The sequence below is a fragment of the Entelurus aequoreus genome, linkage group LG01 (genome assembly GCF_033978785.1).
Source record: "Entelurus aequoreus isolate RoL-2023_Sb linkage group LG01, RoL_Eaeq_v1.1, whole genome shotgun sequence".
Classification (NCBI taxonomy): Eukaryota; Metazoa; Chordata; class Actinopteri; order Syngnathiformes; family Syngnathidae; genus Entelurus; species Entelurus aequoreus.
In genome coordinates this window covers 50,221,763-50,247,591 of record NC_084731.1, presented here as the reverse complement: position 1 = coordinate 50,247,591, position 25,829 = coordinate 50,221,763, and the positions used below count along the sequence as shown (strand labels likewise).

The 25,829-nt window shown below is 39.4% G+C and overlaps 1 protein-coding gene across 2 annotated transcripts in view; it reads left to right on the top strand.

Annotated features, from left to right (window-relative positions):
• The window catches only part of grm2a (glutamate receptor, metabotropic 2a), a 164,212-nt gene that overhangs the window by 3,582 nt on the left and 134,801 nt on the right, over positions 1 to 25,829 (top strand). The window lies entirely within an intron of this gene.

Genomic DNA, 25,829 nt, shown 5'->3' with positions numbered 1-25,829 from the left:
ATGACAGCATTTCAAACCAAAAGAAACACGGTTGGTGTACGTGTAAGAAGACTGTTATGTTAATTATATTTCCATGAAATATATGTAATTCTTAATATAATATGCAATAGATTTTTTATTTGTTTTTTTAACATTTAAATTGAGTTCTAGCATCAACACGCTGCATCCATCCAGCCATGAAAGTCTGATAACATTTTACTGTGCGATTCTAGTCTCTTTATCATTTTACTGTATGGCCCCCGAAAGGGACAAGCGGTAGAAAATGGATGGATGGATGTATGGTTCAAGTCTTTTTACCGTTGATATCATTTCACTGTATGGTTCAAATCTCTTTAACGTTAATATCATTATATTTATTGTTCAAGTTTGATGTCTCTTTACCGTTGGAATCATTTTATTGTATGGTTTAATTCTCTTTACCGTTGGTATTGATTGATTGAGACTTTTATTAGTAGATTGCACAGTACAGTACATATTCCATACAATTGACCACTAAATGGTAACACCCCAATGAGTTTTTCAACTTGTCGGGGTCCACGTTAATCAATTCATGGTATCATTTTATTGTTTGGTTTAATTCTCTTTACCGTTGCTATCATTTCATAATATGGTTTAAGTCTTTTACCATTGATATTGTTTGCTGTATAATTCAAGTCTCTTTGCTGTTGATATAATTTCACTGTATAGTTCAAGTTTGAAGTCTTGTTACCGTTGGTATCATTTTACTGCATGGTTCAAGTCTTTTTACTGTTGATATCGTTTCACTGTATGGTTCAGGTTGTTTTACCGTTATTATCATTTTACTGTGCGGACTCTTTTACCGTTGATATAATTTCACTGTATAATTCAAGTTTGAAGTCTCGTTATCGTTGGTATCATTTTACTGCATGGTTCAAGTCTCTTTAACCCTTGTGTGGTGTTTGGGTCTGTGGGACACATTTTCGATTTTTATTAAAAGAAAAATGATACAATTCATACATTTTTCAAACTGAGACTCACTAGCTTTGGCTCATTTTCTGTGAAGAAATATATCAGAATACATATTTAATGAACACACACCATACACCCCCCCTACAGATTTCTATTACATATAAGATGTCCGGGTCCACTGGACCCGGGGCTAATAGAAGTGTGGAAATTGATGTTCTGTGTACCACACACACACACACACACACACACACACACACACACACACACACACACACACACACACACACACACACACACACACACACACACACACACACACACACACACACACACACACACACACACACACACACACACACACACAGCAGGCCTAGACAGGGGGAGGACAGAGTGTAGGTACACAGAACATCAGAGGGTCAAATGTGTGAGAAAATGAGAGCAGACAGTGTTGACAAACAATGTTGCAACCTTGTGTGGGAACCGCAGCTGCAGAAACAAAAGAAGAATCCCTGTGGGATGCAGAAACTGGCAGAGAAATTTCAATGCAATGTTCATATTGTTGTTACTCAGCCAGTGTTTGTGGGTCTTAGACTTAGACTTAGACTTAGACTTACTTTGTATTGTCATTCGAATTTGAATTTTACAGTACAGATAAAAACAAAATTCCGTTGCATTAGCTCATGGTAGTGCAGGATAAAAAAGCAATAAGGTGCAGATATAAATAAATAGATTACTGTACATATAAATATATTGCACTTTTGCACGTTTATGGATGCATGTTATATTGTCTTTATATTCCAGCCAGTTAATCAATTTTTGGGGGGAATTGAGGGGATTATTATGATGCGTTCAAGAGTCTTACGGCCCGAGGGAAGAAGCTGTTACAGAACCTGGAGGTTCTGCTACGGAAGCTGCGGACTTCTTTCTAGAGTCCAGTAGTGAAAACAGTCCTTGGTGGGGGTGGGAGGAGTCTCTACAGATTTTCTGAGCCCTGGTCAGGCAGCGGCTTTTTGCCATCTCCTGGATAGGAGGAAGAGGAGTCCTGATGATCTTTTCCGCTATCCTCACCATTCTCTGCAGAGACTTCCAGTCTGAGGCACTGCAGGCTCCAGTCCAGACAGAGATGCTGTTGGTCAGTAGGCTCTCTGTAGTGCCTCTGTCGATTGTGCTGAAAATGGGGGAGAGAGCTGTGCTCTTTTCATCCGACGCAAAAAGTGCATGCGCTGCTGAGCTCTTTTTACAAGAGCTCCGGTGTGTAGGGACCAGGTCATATTGTCAGTTATCTGCACCCCCAGGAACTGAGGTGCTGCTTACCATCTCCACCGCTGTGTCGTTGATGAAGAGTGGAGCGTGGCTGGACTGGTGCTTCCTGAAGTCAACGATGATCTCATTGGTCTTGTCGACGTTCAGGACCAGGTTGTTGGTTCTGCACCAGTCAACCAGATGTTTCACCTCCTCCCTGTAGTCCATGTCGTTGTTGTCACGGATGAGGCCCACACTTCCTGTCAATGAGAAAGGATGCAAAGAAAAAGGCTCCGCTTCTGCTACCGGAGTTTTTGTTAAATCTGAAGATTTTGACCACTGCTTTGCGATCACAGCCACAGGAGAGTCACCTGGCATCTTCGATCTGATTTTGATCAGTTGAGAGGCACTGACACGCTGAAATAAGGCGAGTTGGAAGAGCTGTTAGCCTCAAGCCAACGGCGCCTTGCCGCAGTTCAAAGCGGTTGCTTAGCAACCAAAATCTACGGCGAGTTTACAGCTGTTTTAAAGTGATTCCGACGTCGCAGAGTGATATAAGTTGACAGGCTGACACCTCAAATTGATCTCTGATCGGTGCAAGGTACGAAATTGTTGAAAAAACAAGTTAAAAGTGCCGCAAGTTGCTAAAGAAGTAACTGCAGCTAAGACACAAGAGGCACTGACGTCAGCGACTGCCGCGATGCGAAAAGGTAAAGGAAAGATTGAAATCCCGAAACGTTCGGGGTCAACTGACACAGAACACAAATGGGAACAAGATTTGAGGCTGAATACAGGACATGAGGGGAATCAAGGAGGGATACTACAAAACCTATTACATGAATTTAACGAAATGAAAGAAGAATTGAAAGAATGGAAAGATGAAATGAAAGAAGAAATTAATGAAATGAAAGAAGAAATTAAAGAAATGAAAAAAGAGCTGAGAAAAGCAACAACAGAACACAAACAAGATGTGAAAAGTCTGCAGCAAAATATAGAAAATCTGCAAACTCAGAACAACACCAGAAATAATGAAGCCACTGAAATGAGCAAACAAATGAAGACCCTTCAAGAAGACAACAACATGCTGAGGAATATCATAGATGAAATGGATCAGGATAAACGAATGAATGATATCATCGTGACAGGGCACCTAATTAAACCAAGATCATATGCGAAAGCTGTGAATAATGAAGGTGAACCAGATGAAATGGTTATGGTCTCAGCAGAACAGCAAGTGGTCAACTTTCTGCAATCAAAGGAAATTGAAATTGACATTAATACCATCGAAACATGCATCCCACTGAACGGAAGAAACAACAACGCCACTCCAGTCGTGCTTGTGAAACTCGTAAACAGAAAATCCAAAATGGCATTGCTGAGACAGGGAAAGAAGCTGAAGGGAACAAATGTGTACATGAATGAGCATCTCACAAAACGTAATGCTGGAATCGCCAAGAAAGCACGCGACTTGAGGAAGCAGGGAAAAATCCAGGGAACTTGGAGCGCCAACTGTAAAATCTACATCAAGCTGAATGGAGGTCCAGAAGCAAGAGTAATTGTTGTCCATGACATCAAGGACCTGGACAATTTTTAAAGTTTACACAGCTACCACAACAACGATGACAATGGACAGAAAACAAGCACCTAAATTCAGCATTGACACTACTATGTTCCAAGAGACGACTAAACAAGAGGACCTAGATTCAGGATTGTATCCACCTACACTTATAGAGATTATTGAAACAACATCAAAGATTGTTGAACAAGAAAATATGGAACTAAAACATTTCTGCATCAAAGATCACAAAAACCAGGATTTGGAAAATGATATAGATCCAGATACAAATGTTTTCTCCCACATCAGTAATAATTCTTTATATTATACAAATGATCAATATAATAGCAACATTACATGTGATAACAAATTGTCAATTATTCATTTTAATAGCAGAAGCTTGTATGCAAACTACAACAATATTAAGAACTTTTTGGAACACATCAATGAACCCTTCAAAGTGATTGCTGTCACAGAAACATGGATTGATGAAAAAAAAGGAATAGATTTTGATCTGGAAGGATATGAACTAAACTACATCAACAGAACCAACAAAAATGGAGGAGGAGTAGCTGTGTACGTGATGAAGAACCTGAACTACAAAGTGGTAAAAAACATGTCATTTGCTATAGATAATATCTTAGAATTAATAACCATTGAAATATGTCAGGAAAAAAGCAAAAACATTTTCATCAGTTGTATATATAGATCACCTTTGTCAAGTATAGAAACATTTGCAAAATGGATCAAGGCTACTTACATGGACAATGGTCAAAGAATAATTTTCTTATGTGGTGACTTTAATATTGATTTATTGAACCCTAACAAGCAAAAGTCTATTGATGACTTCATTGATAATGTCACGTGGGGGGGGGGGGGGGGGGGGGGGGGGGGTCGCAGCTGGCTGCAGGGTTGTTCTTCCCATGCAAAAAACGGCTCCGGACGACAGCGTGAAGGTGAGCTTGGATTTATTCAACATAAATCACTAAAACTATCACACACGCAAACAATAAAGCAAAAAGGCAAGCGTGCCTAAAACACATGAAGCTTAATTACTTGGCATGGATGACATGGCATTATCAAACACTTACTTGACATAAACGCGTGACAAACACAATGCAGGCAGAACGAGTGATGAACAAAGGTAGACTTAAATAACAGTGACATGATTGGAACAAACAGGTGCGTGACTCAAAACGTAAAACAGGTGCGTGACATGACAGGTGAAAACTAATGGGTGACCAAGGAAACCAAACCAAACAAGGAAGTGAAACCAGGAACTAAGAAAATGTCCAAAAAAAACAAACACATGGCCAAAACAAAAACATGAACAGACATGACAGATACAATGTACAGCATCAGTTTATATCCTAAAATCACAAAGCCAAGCAGAATCACAGCACACTGTGCCACGCTTATTGATAATATTTTTACCAATCCAATCCACTTTATTTATATAGCACATTTACACAACAAGAATGTTTCCAAAGTGCTGCACAGCCATGTTAAAAACAATATTAAAAACAATATTAAAAACGATATTGAAAACAATATTAAAAACAATATTATGCTACACCAATGACTGAATAAAAACAAAGAATAAATGAATAGAAAACCAATACAGAGACAATATAAAAAAATAAATATGATTAAAAACGATTTTAAAGGGTGAAACCAATTAAAACAGTAAAATAGACATCAAAATTTATAACCCTAACCCTAACCACACAGGACAACAGAGGAGAGAAGACCACACAACTCACGTAGTGTTAAAAGCCAAAGAATAAAAGTGGGTCTTCAGACGAGACTTAAAACACTCCACTGTGGAAGCAGTTTGAACATGGAGGGGCAGAGTGTTCCAGAGTTTAGGGCCGACCACAGAGAAGACCCTGTCTCCCCTGGTTCTAAGTCTCGTCCTGGGCACCACGAGCTGGAGCTGGCTCTCGGACCTCAGAGCGCGCGCAGGAGTGTAAATTTGGATGAGGTCCGAGATATACTGAGGTGCCAGTCCATGTAAAGCTTTAAAAACAAACAAGGATTTAAAATCGATTCTAAAATGAACAGGGAGACAGTGCAAACTCCGAACAATTGGGGTTACATGCTCACGTTTCCTGGCCCCTGTTAAAAGTCGTGCTGCCGCGTTCTGGACTAACTGCAACCGGGAGAGAGCTTTTTGGCTAATGCCAGCATAAAGTGCATTGCAGTAGTCCAGGCGACTTGAAATAAAAGCATGCACGACTTGTTCAAAAAGGTTAAAAGATAAAAATGGTTTTACCTTTGCTAAAAGACGAAGATGATAAAAACACGATTTTAAAACGCCATTGACTTGTTTGTCAAATTTAAAATCGCTGTCTATAGTGACGCCAAGGCTGGTGACTTTGGGACGCACATAATTTTGCAATGGTCCCAAGTCAGTGAGGGCCGGACCAAAAACTGAAATTTCCGTTTTTCCCTCATTCATTATTAAGAAATTCTGGGCTAACCAAGCCTTGACATCACATAGAGAGTTGAGAAGGGGTGTCAGGGGGCCGTGGCCTTTTGAAATTGGCATATACATTTGGCAGTCATCTGCATAAAAGTGATAAGACACTCCATGTTTCTTAAAAATCTCTCCAAGAGGGAGAATGTACAAGGAAAACAGGATGGGGCCTAGAATAGATCCCTGGGGGACACCATAGTAAAGCGGAGCAGAAGAAGAGGTGGCGTCCCCCAGCCTGACAGAGAAGGACCTCTCTGACAGGTATGATCTGAACCACTCTAATGCAGTCCCCCTGACACCCACACAGTCTCTCAGGCGGTCTAAAAGAATTGTGTGGTCGACTGTATCAAAGGCAGCTGTAAGATCTAAAAGCACTGAAATGGCAGAGCTACCAGAATCAGACATTAAAAGCAAGTAATTAAAAACCTTTAAAAGTGCAGGTTCAGTACTGTGCAAAGCCTTGTATCCAGACTGAAATGGATCTAAAGTGCTATTTTCATCTAAAAAAGGCTGCAGTTGCGCTAAAACACATTTCTCCAGAATTTTTGACACAAAAGGTAATTTGGAAATGGGCCGATAATTTCACAAACATGTCGGATCTAGACCTGTTTTTTTAATCAAAGGCTCGACAACAGCTCTTTTACAAAAAGAGGGGACACAGCCAGAAATCAAGCTGCTGTTGATGATGTCCCTAACAAACAAGTCAATAGTGTCCAAGATTTCTTTAAAAAAGCGAGGGGGGACTGGGTCTGTGGGACAGGACGAGGGTTTCAGTTTGTGGACTATTCCTGTAAGCTCAGGCAAGGACACAGGCTCAAAGTGACTAAACACAGCCGAGTGGCCACATTAAAACTCAATGGAGAGCGAGAAAGACTTGCCCGAATAAAAGCAACCTTATCGTTAAAAAAGGAGAGACATTTTTCACAAGTTTCACTTGTCATCTCCAGTAAAGTGGCTGGATTCGGATTAAGAACATAACTAATAGTATTAAAAAGAACACGTGGCTTGCTGATACTATTTAAAATTAAGTCTGACAGATATTTTGTTTTCTCAGCTTTAACCACACTTTGATAGTTCTGACAGTTTTCTTTTAAAATTTACCAATGATTTTGATAATAACACTACAAGTGGTCTCCTTATAACCAATGTTAGTGATCATCTGCCAGTTTTTAAAATATATGATGGAAACTACAAGAAGAACATGGAAGACAAAAGGACATTTCGAAGACTGTGCACAGAGAAGAGGATGATTGCTTTCAAAATCGAGTTACAAAAGCAAGATTGGGACAATGTGTACAATGAAAAAGAAGTTGATGAAGCATATGAACATTTCTTAAACAAGTTCATAATACTTTATGACAAACATTGTCCATGGATACAACTCAGTAATAAGCAGAGAAAGAATAATCAACCATGGATGACAAAAGGATAAAAAAATGCTTGTAAGAAGAAGAATACACTATATAGAAAATGTATAGCACAAAGAACTACAGAGGCAGAAATTAAGTACAAAAAGGATAAAAACAAGTTAAAATACATACTACGATCATGTAAAAAAGAACATTACAGTGAATTATTGGACAGGAACAAAAATAATATGAGAGCAACATGGGGCATCCTCAATAGCATTATTAAAAATGGCACTAAGAGGGACTACCCCCAATACTTCTTAGACGGAAATAAAAAAAATTACAACATAAAGGAAGTGGTTGAAAGCTTCAATAATTATTTTGTAAACATTGGACCAAAATTGGAAGAAAGGATTCCAGACCCAGTTTCAATTGAGGACTATAATGATACCATAGAGTGAATTCCCAACTCCATGTTCCTCAGTAATGTGACCATCCATCCATCCATCCATCTTCTTCCGCTTATCCGAGGTCGGGTCGCGGGGGCAGCAGCCTAAGCAGGGAAACCCAGACTTCCCTCTCCCCAGCCACTTCGTCCAGCTCCTCCCGGGGGATCCCGAGGCGTTCCCAGGCCAGCCGGGAGACATAGTCTTCCCAACGTGTCCTGGGTCTTCCCCGCGGCCTCCTACCGGTGGGACGTGCCCTAAACACCTCCCCAGTAATGTGACACAGGAGGAAATAGTTACAATCGTGAAAAAATGTAAATGTAAGACTTCAACTGATTGTAACGGAATTGATATGGAAACAATAAAAAAGGTTATTGAAGAGATCTCAGGACCATTAATGTATATTAGTAACCTATTATTACAAACAGGTACATTTCCAAACAAAATGAAAATTGCTAAAGTTGCACCAATTTATAAGACTGGAGACAAACATCAATTTACAAATTATAGACCTGTTTCTTTACTTCCACAATTTTCTAAAATCATTGAAAAACTGTTCAATAACAGATTAGAGAGTTTCATAAATAAAAATAGAATACTCGAAGAGAACCAATATGGATACAGAGCTAATGTTTCAACTTCAATGGCTTTAATTGAAATTACAGAAGAAATTACCAATGCAATAGATAGTAAAAAATGTGCGGCAGCAGTGTTTATGGATCTAACTAAAGCATTTGACACTATTAATCACAATATTTTAATCAAAAAACTAGAACGATATGGCATCAGAGGATGCTAACTGAACTGGATAAGTAGTTATCTAACAAACAGGAAATGATACGTAAAGCTAGGCGAACACACGTCTACAACGCTAAATATGTCCTGTGGTGTACCTCAGGGATCAATACTAGGACCTAAATTATTCAATCTCTATATAAATGACATTTGTAAAGTTACAAAAGATTTAAAGTTAGTATTATTTGCGGATGATACAACAGCGTTTTGCTCAGGAGAGAACACACAGAAGCTAATACAAATAATAACAGAAGAAATGAACAAATTAAAAAGATGGTTTGACAAAAACAGACTATCGTTGAATCTCAGTAAAACTAAGATAATGCTATTTGGTAATAGTAGAAGGGAAAGTCAAACACAAATACAAATAGATGGAGTAGAAATTGAAAGAGTAAATTAAACTAAATTTCTAGGTATAATGATTGATGATAAATTGAACTGGAAATCTCATGTAAAAAATATACAACATAAAGTAGCGAGAAACACATCAATAATGTATAAAGCAAAACATGTTCTCGACCAAAAATCACTTCATATTCTCTACTGCTCGCTAGTGTTACCATATCTGAGCTACTGTGTAGAAATATGGGGAAATAACTACAAAAGTACACTTCATTCACTAGCGGTGTTACAAAAAAGATCAGTTAGAATAATACATAATGTTGGATATAGAGAACATACAAACCCTTTATTTATTGAATCAAAAATACTGAAATTCCATGATATAGTGAATTTGCAAACAGCTAAAATTATGCACAAAGCAAACTATAACCTGCTACCCAAGAATATACAACAATTCTTCTCAAAAAAAGAGGAGAAATATAATCTTAGAGAAAAACGTTATTTAAAACATTTGTATGCACGTACAACACTTAAGACCTTCAGTATATCAGTATGTGGAATTAAATTATGGAATGGATTAAGCAAAGCAATCAAACAATGTACTAATATGATCCACTTCAAGAAACTCTTCAAACTTAAAGTGTTTACAAAGTACAAAGAAGAAGAACCATGACAAACATTCTCAATTTATTTCATCCATCCATTCATTCATTCTTAAAGTAATCTTACTTATCTCATCATATGAAATATGACTTACTTCACCAATTATTATTATTAAATTATTACTATTATTTATTTATTTATTTTATTGTGATTACTTATGGAGTTTATCGTGAACAGGAAGTGAACAAAAAGTTTTAGCAACTGTTATGTAAAGAAAAGGGGTAGGATTAAATAAGCTCTGCTTCTTCCTACTCCTTTTCGGACATGTTGAAAAGAGAAACTGGAAATTGTGATGTATCATGTTGTATGCTTGCATGTTTGAAATAAACTCAAACTCAACTCAACTCAACTACTGTTGCGTCGTCCGCATATTTCACAATGTGGTTAGTAGTGGACCTGGCGCAGTAGTCATGGGTCATCAACGTGAACAGCAGCGGACTCAGGACGCAGCCCTGGGGGGAATCGGTGCTAAGGGAGATGGCACTGGAGGTGTTGTTGCCCACTCTCACAGACTGGGGTCTGTTTGTGAGGAAGTCAAGCAGCCAGTTGCATAGGGGGGTACTGAACCCCAGGGGGGCCAGTTTGTTCACCAAGTTCTGCGGGATGATGGTGTTGAATGCCGAGCTGAAGTCCAGAAACAACATCCGCACGTGTGTGTCCTTTCCTTCCAGATGTTCTAAGCTCAAGTGGAGTGCAGAGGAGATGGCGTCCTCTGTGGAGCGGTTAGGGCGATAAGCAAACTGGTATGGGTCGAATGTGGGGGGAAGTCTGGAGACAATTTCAAAAAAAACAATATTCCTTTACCAGCCTCTCGAAGCACTTCATTACAGATGTTTTTTGGGATAAGGTAAACATCTGTTCAGTATTTTAACATAAAAGTGTTTGATTGTGAGGCATTAAAAGCCACAAAATGCAACGGGTCCATCAGACCCACAAACACTGGCTGAGTAACAACAATATGAACACCACACAAGGGTTAATGTTGATATCATTTCACTGTATGGTTCAAGTCTCTTTACCATTGCTTCCTGTTGTGGGCGTCATTCCACAGTGGACCCCCAGACGCCTCCTCCAGGCTTCACATGACCTGTACTTCAGCACTAGGGGTGGTATGATCATAATAGTGCTGTTCTCCACTTGAATTACATATTTCTTCTGCCCATCGCTCACCTCACTTTCCGTTATCTTCTTCTACCGCCCACTCGCATCTGCTATTCTTTTTCCGTATTCCTTTTCTTGTCCCCCCGCTCCCACCACCACCATCAGTCTGACTTGAAGTGAGAAAGAGGGTGCTGGGATTTATGTTCCTGAATTAAAAAAAGGCCATCTGCTGAAGGAAGCAGAGATGGCCGCACAGGAAGAGAAAATTAAATTGTTAGTGGAATGTCACTGAAATAATAAAATATTATGGTACTTGTAGTTTAGCTTTAAAGGAGTAGCAATAAACAAATAGCTCATAATTCTGTGGTGCTTGTCTTTGAGAACATTTATTAATGGCAATGTCTGTCATGTTTTTGGACAAGAAAACTTATAACTAATACACACCGCACACACTCTCTTTCACACACGCACACACATATATGTATATGTAAATATGTATGTATATATACAGTATATATACAAACCCCGTTTCCATATGAGTTGGGAAATTGTGTTAGATGTAAATATAAACGGAAAACAATGATTTGCAAATCCTTTCCAACCCATATTCAATTGAATGCACTACAAAGACAAGATATTTGATGTTCAAACTCATAAACTTAATTTTTTTTTTTCAAATAATAATTAACTTAGAATTTCATGGCTGCAACACGTGCCAAAGTAGTTGGGAAAGGGCATGTTCACCACTGTGTCACATGGCCTTTCCTTTTAACAACACTCAGTAAACATTTGGGAACTGAGGAGACACATTTTTTAAGCTTCTCAGGTGGAATTCTTTCCCATTCTTGCTTGATGTACAGCTTAAGTTGTTCAACAGTCCGGGGGTCTCCGTTGTGGTATTTTGGGCTTCATAATGCGCCACACATTTTCAATGGGAGACAGGTCTGGACTACAGGCAGGCCAGTCTAGTACCCGCACTCTTTTACTATGAAGCCACGTTGATGTAACACGTGGCTTGGCATTGTCTTGCTGAAATAAGCAAGGGCGTCCATGGTAACGTTGCTTGGATGGCAACATATGTTGCTCCTGTAGTGGAAAATTCAGAGTCTTAAACAGGAACAATAGAGAGTTGGTTACAACAGTTTTATTTACCCAATCAGATAATACAAAGTTGGATTGGAAAGATATGTGTTTACACAGACAGTATCTCCGGAGACGAAAGATGGTACACCCTCGAAGGAATTAGAAAGAATGCACACCCGTATCGGTCCACAGCATTCATTTATAACCTTCCTGTGGTCTGAGTCTAACAAAATAACAACTTATGCAACAGTCCAAAGTTCTAATATCACCCCACAAAACGAACTAGCATTATGTCAGGGTGACCTGATATGTAGTGTCGTGTCCTTCCCAATTCCGTTGAGAGGTAACCCTAGGGCAATTTTTCAACTACACTCCAAAACCTGTATGTACCTTTCAGCATTAATGGCGCCTTCACAGATGTGTAAGTTACCCATGTCTTGATCACTAATACACCCCCATACCATCACAGATGCTGGCTTTTCAACTTTGCGCCTATAACAATCCGGATGGTTCTTTTTCTCTTTGGTCCAGAGGACACCACGTTCACAGTTTCCAAAAACAATTTGAAATGTGGACTCGTCAGACCACAGAACACTTTTCCACTTTGTATCAGTCCATCTTAGATGAGCTCAGGCCCAGCGAAGCCGACGGCGTTTCTGGGTGTTGTTGATAAACGTTTTTCGCCTTGCATAGGAGAGTTTTAACTTGCACTTACAGATGTAGCGACCAACTGTAGTTACTGACAGTGGGTTTCTGAAGTGTTCCTGAGCCCATGTGGTGATATCCTTTACACACTAATATCGTTTGTTGATGCAGTACAGCCTGAGGGATCGAAGGTTACTGGCTTAGCTGCTTACGTGCAGTGATTTCTCCAGATTTTTTGAACCCTTTGATGATATTACGGACCGTAGATGGTGAAATCCCTAAATTTCTTGCAATAGCTGGTTGAGAAAGGTTTTTCTTAAACTGTTCAACAATTTGCTCACGCAGTTGTTGACAAAGTGGTGACCCTCGCCCCATCCTTGTTTGTGAATGACTGAGCATTTCATGGAATCTACTTTTGTACCCAATGATGGCACCCACCTGTTCCCAATTTGCCTGTTCACCTGTGGGATGTTCCAAATAAGTGTTTGATGAGCATTCCTCAACTTTATCAGGATTTATTGCCACTTTTCCCAACTTCTTTGTCACGTGTTGCTGGCATCAAATTAAATTAATGATTCTTTGCAAAAAAAAAAGTTTATCAGTTTGAACATCAAATATGTTGTCTTTGTAGCATATTCAACTGAATATGGGTTGAAAATAATTGTATTCCGTTTATATTTACATCTAACACAATTTCCCAACTCATATGGAAACGGGGTTTGTACATATACATATATATATATATATATGTATATATATATATATATATATATATATATATATATATATATATATATATATATATATATATATATATATATACATACAGTATGTATATATATATATATATATATATATATATATATATATATATATATATATATATATATACACATACAGTATGTATATATATATATATATATATATATATATATATATATATATATATATATATATATATATATATATATATATATATATACATACATACTGTATGTATATACGTGCATCAAATACTTTTTAGTTTAGTGACAGAAAACACCTGTGAAAATCACTTTTCAATAATTATTGTTCATATTATTCTTAGTAATTATGTTTTTGATGATGTGTATTTAAATAAGGTTAAGTTAAGTTAATAAGTTAAGTGTATTAATGACAGCACATTGCTATAGCCTCCTGAGGACTTGCATCCATTCCAGTGGACATTTGTGTTTTGCGTAACAGGAAGCTGGTTCTCACACGGACTTTAAAATACTTGTGGATGCTTTTATTTTATTTTATTTTTTAAATGTTTCATTTGATAGGAAAAAAATAATACACGTAATGAGAAACAGACACTCATCTTAGATGAGCTCGGGCCCAGTAAAGCCGGTGGCATTTCTGGGTGTTGTTGATAAATGTCTTTCGCTTTGCATAGTACAGTTTTAACTTGCACTTACAGATGTAGCGACGAACTGACAGTGGTTTTCTGAAGTGTTCCTGAGCCCATGTGGTGATATCTTTTACACACTGATGTCACTTTTTGATGCAGTACCGCCTGAGGGATCGAAGGTTACGGGGATTCAATGTTGGTTTTCGGCCTTGCAGTGATTTCTCCAGATTCTCTGAACATTTTGATGATATTACGGACCGTAGATGGTGAAATCCCTAAATTCCTTGCAATAGCTCGTTGAAAAATGTTGTTCTATAACTGTTCGACAATTTGCTCACGCATTTGTTCAAAAAGTGGTGACCTTCGCCCCATCCTTCTTTGTGAATGACTTAGCATTTCATGGAAGCTGCTTTTATGCCCAATCATGGCACCCGCATGTTCCCAATTAGCCTGTACACCTGTGGGACACCCCACATTCCAAATAAGTGTTTGATGAGCATTCCTCAACTTTCTCAGTCTTTTTTGCCACTTGTACCAGCTTTTTTGAAACATGTTGCAGGCATCAAATTCCAAATGAGCTAATATTTGCAAAAAATAACAAAGTTGTCCAGTTCCAACGTTAAATATCTTGTTTTTGCAGTCTATTCAATTGAATATAGGTTGAAAAGGATTTGCAAATCATTGTATTTTGTTTTTATTTATTTATTTTACACAACGTGCCAACTTTACTGGTTTAGGGTTTTGTAAGTAACATATAAGGTCCTTAACGTACAGGGAGGTCTTGGGGGCAAACTGTGATTTCCACTCCAACAAAATCCTCTTACGAGCTAGTAAGGATGCAACGGCAATACTATCCTTAATACTGCTTAATTTTTGGCGAGTTTGGTAGAATTGCAAAAATATCCAATTCTGCGCAAGGTGTCAACTTCAAATTTAGTGCATCTGCAAGATGTTTAAAAATATTATTCCAGTAGGCTTTCAGACAGGGACACGACCAGAACATGTGTGTCATGTTTGCGGGAGTCAATTGACATCGATTACATGTGTCTGCAATATTAGCATACCTTTTGGAAAGTTTAGAGTTAGCAAAGTAGGTGCGATGGACAACCTTAAACTGTATCAGATTAAGCTTTGAGCAAGATGTGCAATCGTTTATGTGTATCAATGCAGATTTCCAGTAACTGTCATCCAAAACTTTGCCAAATTCTGCTTTCCAGTCCTTTCTAGAGATGTCTCTTTAAGGTGGGAGATTAAGATGTACATTTCAGAAATGATCCCCTTCTGATTTGTGGAGATTTCCAAAATGTAGTCTATTACTGATTGAGGTGAACTACTGGGAAAAATAACTGCTATTTGATTTAGCGAAGTTACGGACTTGAAAGTAACGGAATAAGTGAGAGTTAGGGAGATTAAACGTTGCACATAGTTCACTGAAGCTAGCAAAGACATAGTTAATATAAAGATCCAGGCCTGAGCTCTGCCATCGAGAAAAAGCTTTATCTGTGTTTGGAGTAAGAAAGAGATAATTATTATGAATGGGGCTGTAGTTAGATAATCCTTGGAGTCCAAAAGTGCATCTAAATTGAGACCAAATTCTAAGAGTGGAGATAACAATTGTGTTACATGTAAACTGGGATGATCTAAAAGGCAGTTTTGATGTAAGCAGAGCAAGGCGCGAGGTAGAACATGATTCAGCTTCCACTCTGCTCCAGCTCAATTCAGGTTCGCGGATCCAGAAAATCATTGTGTGTATGTTGGGTGCCCAATAGTAAAATCTTAAATTAGGGAGTGACAAACCACCTACAGATCTTTGCCTCTGTAAAGATTCTCCCCTTATCCTAGGAGTTTTGCTTTTCCAAATAAAGGATGAGATTAATTTATTTACAGTATTAAAAATGGACTTTGGTAAAAAGTTTGGGAGACAGTGAAAAAAATACAGAAATGTAATTAACCCTACCTGCTATAGTTATATGTAAACAATTCCACTTTTCCAGATCAGATTTAATCTTGTCATTTAGGGGTGTAAAGTTATTCTTGTAGAGATCTGGCATCTTATGACAGTATTTTAAGCTGTTCTTAGACATTTTAAATGGGAGATAAGCATCAGGAATCTCAAAAGCTAAGTCATTTACGGGGAAACACTCACTCTTAGAAAAGTTAAATTTATAAACTGAAAAAGTTCCAAAAGTGTTGAGCAGTTCAACTATCTTAGGGATGCTAGGTATTGGATCCGAAATAAACAGTAACAAAGTGTATGTTCCGAATCGTATCTGCTGATTGCTTTGCTAAAACTAGCGGATTTAAGTGCAATAGATAGAGGTTCAATTGCCACAGCGAACAAAAACGGGCTCAGAGGTCACCCTTGATGGGTTCCCCTGCCAAGTGTAAAATATTGGGATTTCAACCAATTGGTGCTTATGGATGGAGAGTATAATAGTGCTATCCAAGATATGTAACTAGACCCAATGCACAATCTTCTTGAGACTTCTAACAAATAACTCCATTCCACCCTGTCAAAGGTCTTCTACGCATCCATGGAAACCACCAGTTCTGGTGTTTTCTTGAATGATGGGGGGGAAATAATTTCAATGAGGTGTCGTATGTTGGATAAAGTGTGTCGGTTTTTCATAAACCCTGTTTGGACTGGTGAAAAGATACTTGGCATATTCGTTTAAAGTCACAAAGCCAGTGCTTTTGCTAGAATCTTATAATCAATATTTAGAAGAGAAATGGGGCGATAGGAACTTAACCTGGTTTCAGTAATAAGGTTATCGATGCCTCCGTGAGAGTTTGAGGTAGTACTCCCTGGTCCAAAGAATCATTGAACATGTCTAAAAGGAGAGGAGCTAACTTATTGGCAATTTTTTTTTAAAACTCTGTAGGATAGCCATCTAGTCCTGGGGCCTTACCACTATGTATTATTTTAATTGAGTCTATTATTTCACAACTCTCTAAAGGTCGATCCCTTTCGCTCTTCTGAGCATATAAGTGGAAATTTTAGGTTGTCCAGAAAACTCATCATAGCTGTTTTGTCAGTTGGAGATTGAGAGGTACATGATTCCGAGTAAAAGGTTTAAAGGTCTCGTTTATGACTGAAGGCATTACTGTTAATTCACCTGACAGAGTTTCAATCTGTTTAATTTGCCGGGATATGGATTGTTTTTTAATTTGACGTAACAGAAGGCGTCCTGCCTTCTCACCATGTTCATAAAGAACTCCGCGTGTTTTTAAAATACGTTTTTCGGTTTCTTGTGTTGACATTGAGTTACATTTCATTTTAAGGTTTTGTCTCTCTTGATGTAATTCAGGTGATAATGCTAATTGTCTGTTCAATTCTGTTATGCTCTCCATGAGCAGATTCTGTTTTTGTTTTTTAATTTTATTAAAGTTTGCACAGTACGATATAATTTCTCCTCGGACTACCACATTTAATGTTTCCCAAAGTAGGGATGGGGAAATTATATCACTCTTGTTAGTAATAAGGAAATCATTATTTACTTTAGAGATAATTTTGCAGAACCCGTCATCGTTCAACAGTATGCAATCCAGCCTCTATGGTCGAGCAAAAAGGAAGCATGGTCAGATATCACTATTGTTGAATAGTCTATGTTTTCGACAACAGGAATACAAGTATTTATCAGTGTAGAAATAATCAATTCTTGAGAATATTTTATGAACCTGAGAGTAAAAAGATTTTATTTTTTTTAATCCTGATGGAGAAATCGCCATGGGTCCAGACTTCCTACTTGATCCATAAATAATGAAATTGCTTTAGCCATTTTAGAAGGAAACATTTGTCCTGGGCAAGATTTATCTAACAAAGTATATTTTGCGCAGTTTAGGTCACCACCTAAGAATAAGTGGTGAGAATTTAAATCTGGTAAATGTGAAAATACTTTCTTCAATCAATCAATCAATCAATGTTTACTTATATAGCCCTAAATCACGACTGTCTCAAAGGGCTGCACAAGCCACAACGACATCCTCGGCTCAGATCCCACATCAGGGCAAGAAAAAACTCAACCCAATGGGATGACCAGTGCAATGGACATCGAGTGGATCTAGCATAATATTGTGAGAGTCCAGTCCATAGTGGCTTGAACATAATAGTGAGAGTCCAGTCCATAGTGGGGCCAGCAGGAGATCATCTTGAGCGAAGACAGATCAGCAGCGCAGAGACGTCCCCAACTGATGCACACATGAGTGGTCCACCCTGGGTCCCGACTTTGGACAGCTTCTTAAAAAATCCCAGTTAGGTGCATAGAAATTGACAAGAACCACCAGTTCATTTTTAAGGGAGCCTGAGACTATGACAATCAGCTATATTATTTGTTGGGCTAAACCAGAGCTGTGCAAATATTTTGACTCGAGGGCCACATTGAGAGAAGAAAATGTGTCTGAGGGGCCAAAGTGTATGTGTGTATAAATTATATGTACACAATTAGCTGAGGGCCGGGGGACGGCGTGGCGGAGTTGGGAGAGTGGCCGTGACAGAAACCTGAGGGTTCCTGGTTCGATCCCCACCTTCTATCAACCACGTCACATCCGTTGTGTCCTTGAGCAAAGCACTTCACCCTTGCTCCTGATGGGTCGTGGTTAGGGCCTTGCATGGCAACTCCTGCCGTCAGTGTGTGAATGGGTGAATGTTGAAATAGTGTCAAAGCGCTTTGAGTACCTTGAAGGTAGAAAAGCTATACATGTATAACCCATTTACCATTTAGCTGTGTGTTTGGTTCCCTTTTTTTCAGGAACACTAATACCAAAAGTCACAATGTCCGATAGAGTTCTAAAAAAGTTAAAAAAAAACCTCAAACCTCAAAAAAACAGAATGGAATTTAAATTGTTTTAATGATTGAGACACCCAAAATGTACATTAAAGTAAAGAAAGTGGAATTTACAATATTAACTATGAACAATAAAACACTGAATATTGACAACATATGAACGTCGTCCTCTTTTACTTCTCAGACCAAGCAAAACACAACAAAAATGTAAAGAACAGCAAAATATGAATGCAAAGTGTAATAAACACCTACAATATCATATATTATCATGTAAAAATCTGCTTCCGCATCTGTTTCTGACACACGCGTTTTGGGCTGGCTGCTCTGAAAACAAACCCCGCCCACTCTGGTTTGTGTCTCGTCTGAGCTGCTGTGACTTAAATTACCGTAATAGCTCGTATAACACTCAAAAGCGCAGATTTCGACCATTTAGATACTTTCTATAGTTCAAGTCTTACGGTAATTTAAAAACAGCACACATCATAATGGCAGCAACAGTTTTGATGTTAAAGGTCTAAAAACATTATGTAGGACGTCCGCCGGGCCGGATTGAAAATCTAAACGGGTCGCAGGTGGTCTGGGCTAAACTGTGTTTCCTTATGTATTAGAATCGCTGTACATCTTGTTTTACTACTAAAATTGAGGCTTTCAACCTTTCAACCTCTTTAGTAACCAAATGTTTCTCCTGTGAAAAAGCAACCTCCGTTTTAAGATATTTGAAGTGGGAAAATACTCTACCCTTTTTAACTGTACCGTTCATACCTTTGACATTCCAAGAGACAAATCTCAATCAGGATACTCCTTTTAGTGTATTAGCCATGATCACATATATTTTAAGTGGTGAGAGGAATCACTGCTTTGTGAAAGGTAGTATAGTAATAAGTAGATATAGAGATGTCCGATAATGGATTTTTTGCCGATATCCGATATTCTTCCAACTCTTAATTACCGATTCCGATTTCAACCGATACCGATATATACAGTCGTGGAATTAACACATTATTATGCCTAATTTTGTTGTGATGCCCCGCCGGATGCATTAAACAATGTAACAAGGTTTTACAAAATAAATCAACTCAAGTTATGGAAAAAAATGCCAACATGGCACTGCCATATTTATTATTGAAGTCACAAAGTGCATTATTTTTTTTAACATGCCTCAAAACAGCAGCTTGGAATTTGGGACATGCTCTCCCTGAGAGAGCATGAGGAGGTTGAGGTGGGCGGGGTTGGGGGGGCGGGGTTGAGGTGGGAGGGGGTAGGGGATAGTGGGGGGGGTGTATATTGTAGCGTCCCAGAAGAGTTAGTGCTGCAAGGGGTTCTGGGTATTTGTTCTGTTGTGTTTATGTTGTGTTACTATGCGGATGTTCTCCCGAAATGTGTTTGTCATTCTTGTTTGGTTTGGGTTCACCGTGTGACGCATATTTGTAACAGTGTTAAAGTTGTTTATACGCCACCCTCAGTGTAACCTGTATGGCTGTTGACCAAGTATGCACTGCATTCACTTGTGTGTGTGAACAGCCGTAGATATTAAGTGATTAGGCTGGCACGCAAAGGAAGTGCCTTTAAGGTTTATTGCCGTCTGTACTTCTCCCTACGTCCGTGTACACAGCGGTGTTTTCAAAAGTAAAACATTTTACTTTTTGAAACCGATACCGATAATTTCCGATATTACATTTTAAAGCATTTATCGGCCGATGATATCGGCAGTCCGATATTATCGGACATCCCTAATAATAATATTAATAAATGGAAATCTGGAGGACCCATAACCCAAATTTCCCAAAACATAAACCCTTAAAAAAGGAAACAAACAAAAAAACTAAATAATACAACAAACATAAACACACTTAATCGTCCATAAACTTTGTAACTTCGGTGTGATATAAATCTTTTAACTAAAACCTCAACGAGCAGACGTGGCTCCTATATCTGTGTAAGAGTCTACAATGTAAAATATGTGCAAAATTAAAATAAATAGCTCGAGGCAACAATTCATATCAGCTTCCAAAGGAATAATAACTTAAATAAATAATTTAATAAATTAAAAATTATAACAATGATAGAAGTAGCCCCTGTTATCTATATTTTGTCGAACATCCAGGCCACATCAGGTTTTATGAATTTTCAACAAACATGTATATTCATAACGATAAATGTCTATCCGGCAATAATATGTCCCATAATACACAGTTTGGATTTGTGGATGCTTTTAAATGTGTTGTAATGTCGTTTAGTTAAGCATATAGCTGTTTTCTGAGGGAGTGGAAGTGCCGGATCACCTCAGGAGAAGTGCAGCGGATTGAAAAATTGAATACAAGCATTTTGTGTCACGTGGGGGTCGCATCTTTATGCGGGATCGGTCCTCCAATGCAACACGGACACTCCGGACGAAAACGTGAAGGTAGGATATGATTTAATAATAATAAATAATACACCGTACCAAACAGACAGAAACAAACAAAATAAAAGCGTGCCGAACGCACGGGAAGCTAGGCAACAGCTTAGCACAGGAATCCAGAACATGAAATAGACCAACGTAACAATTGCTTACCGCAAACAAGGAAGCCAGGACAAGTGAACAGAAAGGCAGGCTTAAATAGTGTCAGTGATGACAAACAGGTGCGCGTCGGGAACACAAGCAGCAGGTGAAAATAATAAGTAACCATGGTAACAAACCCAAACAAGGAAGTGCAAACAGGAACTAAAGAAGTCCAAAACTAACAGAACATAACTAAACTAAACATGATCTGGACCACGGATCATGACATTTTGTAAGCCTACGAAGATTTAGTTAGCTATGAAATAGCTTTTTGTTGCAGCAGTGAGAGAAAAGGCAAGATTGAAAACAGACAAAAAACAGTACGGGTACTCGCAACAGTACGGGTACTTAGAAGTCAACTGCTGTTTGGCACTCAGTACTCATTAGTGGCATTAAGGCAGTCAAGATCTTTTAGGGCAGGGGTGGGCAATACATTTTTACCGGGGGCCGCATGAGCAACCCTAGCACTGCTGGAGGGCCACACCGACAATATTTCAATTAAATTTTGCTCAAATTATTTTTGATGTACCGTAAGATAAATAATAATAATAATAATATTTTCATTTAACCTAACTTATCTTTATACAAAAGCAGATGGCTTTTGATGATTTTATTTTTAACACTTTCTTACACAACACTTCCTGATGTATAATACAATTCAAACATTTCAATTTCTGTCACTTTATCCTGCATCCTCTTTGTTGTGAACGTAGCACGCCTGTAAGGTGATTGGCGAAGAAGGAGGAAGCGTTGTTGTTGCGGAAATGAGGAGTGAGGATAGACGTGCTGGAAAGAACAAGATAAGTTGAGCTGTGTTAGTATAGGTTGCTCAATAAAAGTTTAAAAAGAGCATCAGACTTGGTGTGCACTTCTTCTGGATGCTACAATTGGTGTCAGAAGTGGGATGAAATGCCTCCCAGTTCGCCTTGCCATCAAACCTGGGAGTCTTCATTGAGGGCGGAATTCCCCCATGCAAAGCAGCGTGCGCCGCACCTGTAGACGCTGCCTCTCTCCTTCCTCCCTCTCTCTCTCTCTCTTTGCGGCGAGCTCCTCACGTCCAGGATTCACACAGACATCTGCAGTCGCTGCCGGCACCTTAAGTCCCCACTCAATGTACTTCCCCTCCCGTTCAATCTTGACAAAGTCGCCAGGAAACATTGTGACACGTACCTACCGATGACGTAGCAGGCTGAGCACACAAGCAGCGCAGTATGCTCACACCAGCAGCGGCAGTATGCACAAAGTTTTATTTCTGACACCAATTGTAGCGTCCAGAAGAAGTGCACACCAAGTCTGACGCTCTTTTTAAACTTTTATTGAACAACCTATACTAACACAGCTCAACTTATCTTGTTCCTTCCACACGCACGTCTATCCTCACTCCTCATTTCAATCAATCAATCAATCAATGTTTATTTATATAGCCCTAAATCACAAGTGTCTCAAAGGGCTGTACAAGCCACAACGACATCCTCGGTACAGAGCCCACATACGGGCAAGGAAAAACTCACCCCAGTGGGACGTCGGTGAATGACTATGAGAAACCTTGGAGAGGACCGCATATGTGGGTAACCCCCCCCCCCCCCCCTCTAGGGGAGACCGAAAGCAACGGATGTCGAGTGGGTCTGACATAACATTGTGAAATTTCCGCAACTCAAGAACACAACATCAACTTCAGCAGGTCGTTACACTATATTCTTTAAACACAGCAACATGTGTACCACAAATTAAAGGCGTACTGAAATGATTTTTTTTTATTTAAACGGGAATAGCCGATCCATTCTATGTGTCATACTTGATCATTTTGCGATATTGCCATATTTTTGCTGAAAGGATTTAGTATAGAACAAAGTCGATAAAGTTCGCAACTTTTGGTCTCTGATAAAAAAAAAAGCCTTGCCCCTACCGGAAGTAGCGTGACGTCACAAGAGTTGGGGCTGCTGAGTCTTTCCTATTGTTTTCAATGATGGCCGCCAGAAGTGAGAGCGATTCCGACCGAGATAGCGACGATTTCCCCATTAATTTGAGCGAGGATGAAAGATTTTTGGATGAGGAAAGTGCAAGTGAAGAACTAGTGGGGATTGGAAGAGATTCAGAAGCTGTGAGAGGGATAGAGCCATACCGCTTTGAACCCGAAGCTGACGAAGACTGTCAGGAGGACGCTGCTGCTATTGATGCTGGAGGAGCACACGACATAGATCGCCTTCAGAATACAGAATGGTAAAATGTTATTTATTTATAGACTAGTTTTAGCTTGTGGCCTAGTCTTGCACTGTTACTGTTAGTGTTACAACTTACACCCCAGGCCTATCTATAGACCAAGTATCTATCATTGACACAATGCTGGAGTAGCACACGACATAGATCGCCTTCAGAATACAGAATGGTAAAATGTTATTTATTTATAGACTAGTTTTAGCTTGTGGCCTAGTCTTGCACTGTTACTGTTAGTGTTACAAATTACACCCCAGGCCTATCTATAGACTAAGTATCTATCATTGACACAATGTCAAACCTAATTAATTACCCATTATTTCTATGGGCCACAGCTCCATATACCGGCAATACTAAAAATATGCATGTAGATTAATAAGATCCACAACAAGACAATGATAATATTAATTATTACACATGTTTGCAGATTGCAGGTGTCCATAATAAGAATTGATTTACAAATATTATGAATATTTCTATTTCCAGGTGTACATGTCACAACTGTGTGAACATGGAGACAGTGGCTGAGTGTGTCTGCTGTCGTGAGCTAGATGCAGTGGCCAGAACGATGGAGGAGGAGAGGGTGGAGACGTGCATCATAGACCACCCTGGCTTTCCATCTGTGTGTCTGGATGAATGGGTGCTGCAGACAGCGTATTACGCCTACGAACAGCAATATGGCGTGCTGCAGCAACAGCAAAATGAGTGAGGCACTAATAAGTTTAAATAATTCTATCAACCTTTGGAAGATAAGTCAGAATGAGCACTTCTTATCTTATTCTTATTCTGTGAAATGTACTGTGCTACAATGTACATGACATTATATATCATAGAAGTATTACATACATAAAACTGTAGATGTCAACAATATTTACAATTTACTGCAACAGTAAATGACAAATGAATAGAATGCATGTCTTTTGCATCTCAGAGAACAGTGAGTCACTGTGTATCCATGTCCGGATAATAACAGCTGCCATCATTTGCTAACAACTATTTTGTACTTGCAGGCGGAGACGACACACAGCCTATCGACAGTTTGTCCGCTTCTGCTGGGGATATCTGGGAAAGGAGATACGGGTGGTACTACCAGCTTGTGTAGTACATAAGATTAGGACAACATTCCCATCGATGGACTACACGGGGTTCCAAGACGTGCAGTGACTGCAACACAATCCACATGGCCACTGTACTTAATCAATAAAAGAAATCAATCAATCAATCAATCAATCAATGTTTATTCATATAGCACTAAATCACAAGTGTCTCAAAGGGCTGCACAAGCCACAACGACATCCTCGGTACAGAGCCCACATACGGGCAAGGAAAAACTCACCCCAGTGGGACGTCGGTGAATGACTATGAGAAACCTTGGAGAGGACCGCATATGTGGGTAACGCCCCCCCTCTAGGGGAGACCGAAAGCAATGTATGTCGAGTGGGTCTGACATAATATTGTGAAAGTCCAGTCCTTAGTGGATCTAACATAATAGTAAGAGTCCAGTCCATAGTGGGGCCAGCAGGAGACCATCCCGAGCGGAGACGGGTCAGCAGCGCAGAGATGTCCCCAACCGATGCACAGGCGAGCGGTCCAACCCGGGTCCCAACTCTGGACAGCCAGCACTTCATCCATGGTCACCGGAATAACCCCTCCACAAGGGGGAGAGGGTGTGGGGTGGGGGGCAGAGGAGAAAAGAAAAGAAACGGCAGATCAACTGGTCTAAAAATGGGGGTCTATTTAAAGGCTAGAGTATACAAATGAGTTTTAAGATGGGACTTAAATGCTTCTACTGAGGTAGCATCTCTAACTGTTACCGGGAGGGCAGTTAACACTTACCGAAGTGACTCCTGTGCTTGGCGATGGCTTCCTCCTTGTCTGGCTTCTCCAGTTCATCGCAGAGGAAGGGAGGCACATCCACAGTGACGCTGACTGGTGTTCTCTGGTCAGGGGTCTGTCTGCAGCCAGCAACAACCTCCCTGATCAAGTCATCTACGTAGCCTGCAAAATACAATTGTACATGTTCCTGCTCACAACATAATATACTCATGGAGAGTGAAACTTGACAGTATTATTACCATGATACAAAGTGTCAAGTGTTTACATGTTTTGTGTCCTCTACACTTACGGTATGTTGGCTCTGTCGCGATTTTCTTGACCACATGGCCCCCTGCTTCATACTTCGGGTAGCGTACTGCATAGCGCTCAGCACCCGCTTGTGTAGTGGCTATAGGGCGGCTCGAGTTTTCATTCCAGTGCAGCCCAGCAAGCATGTTCCTAGGGGTGGTAA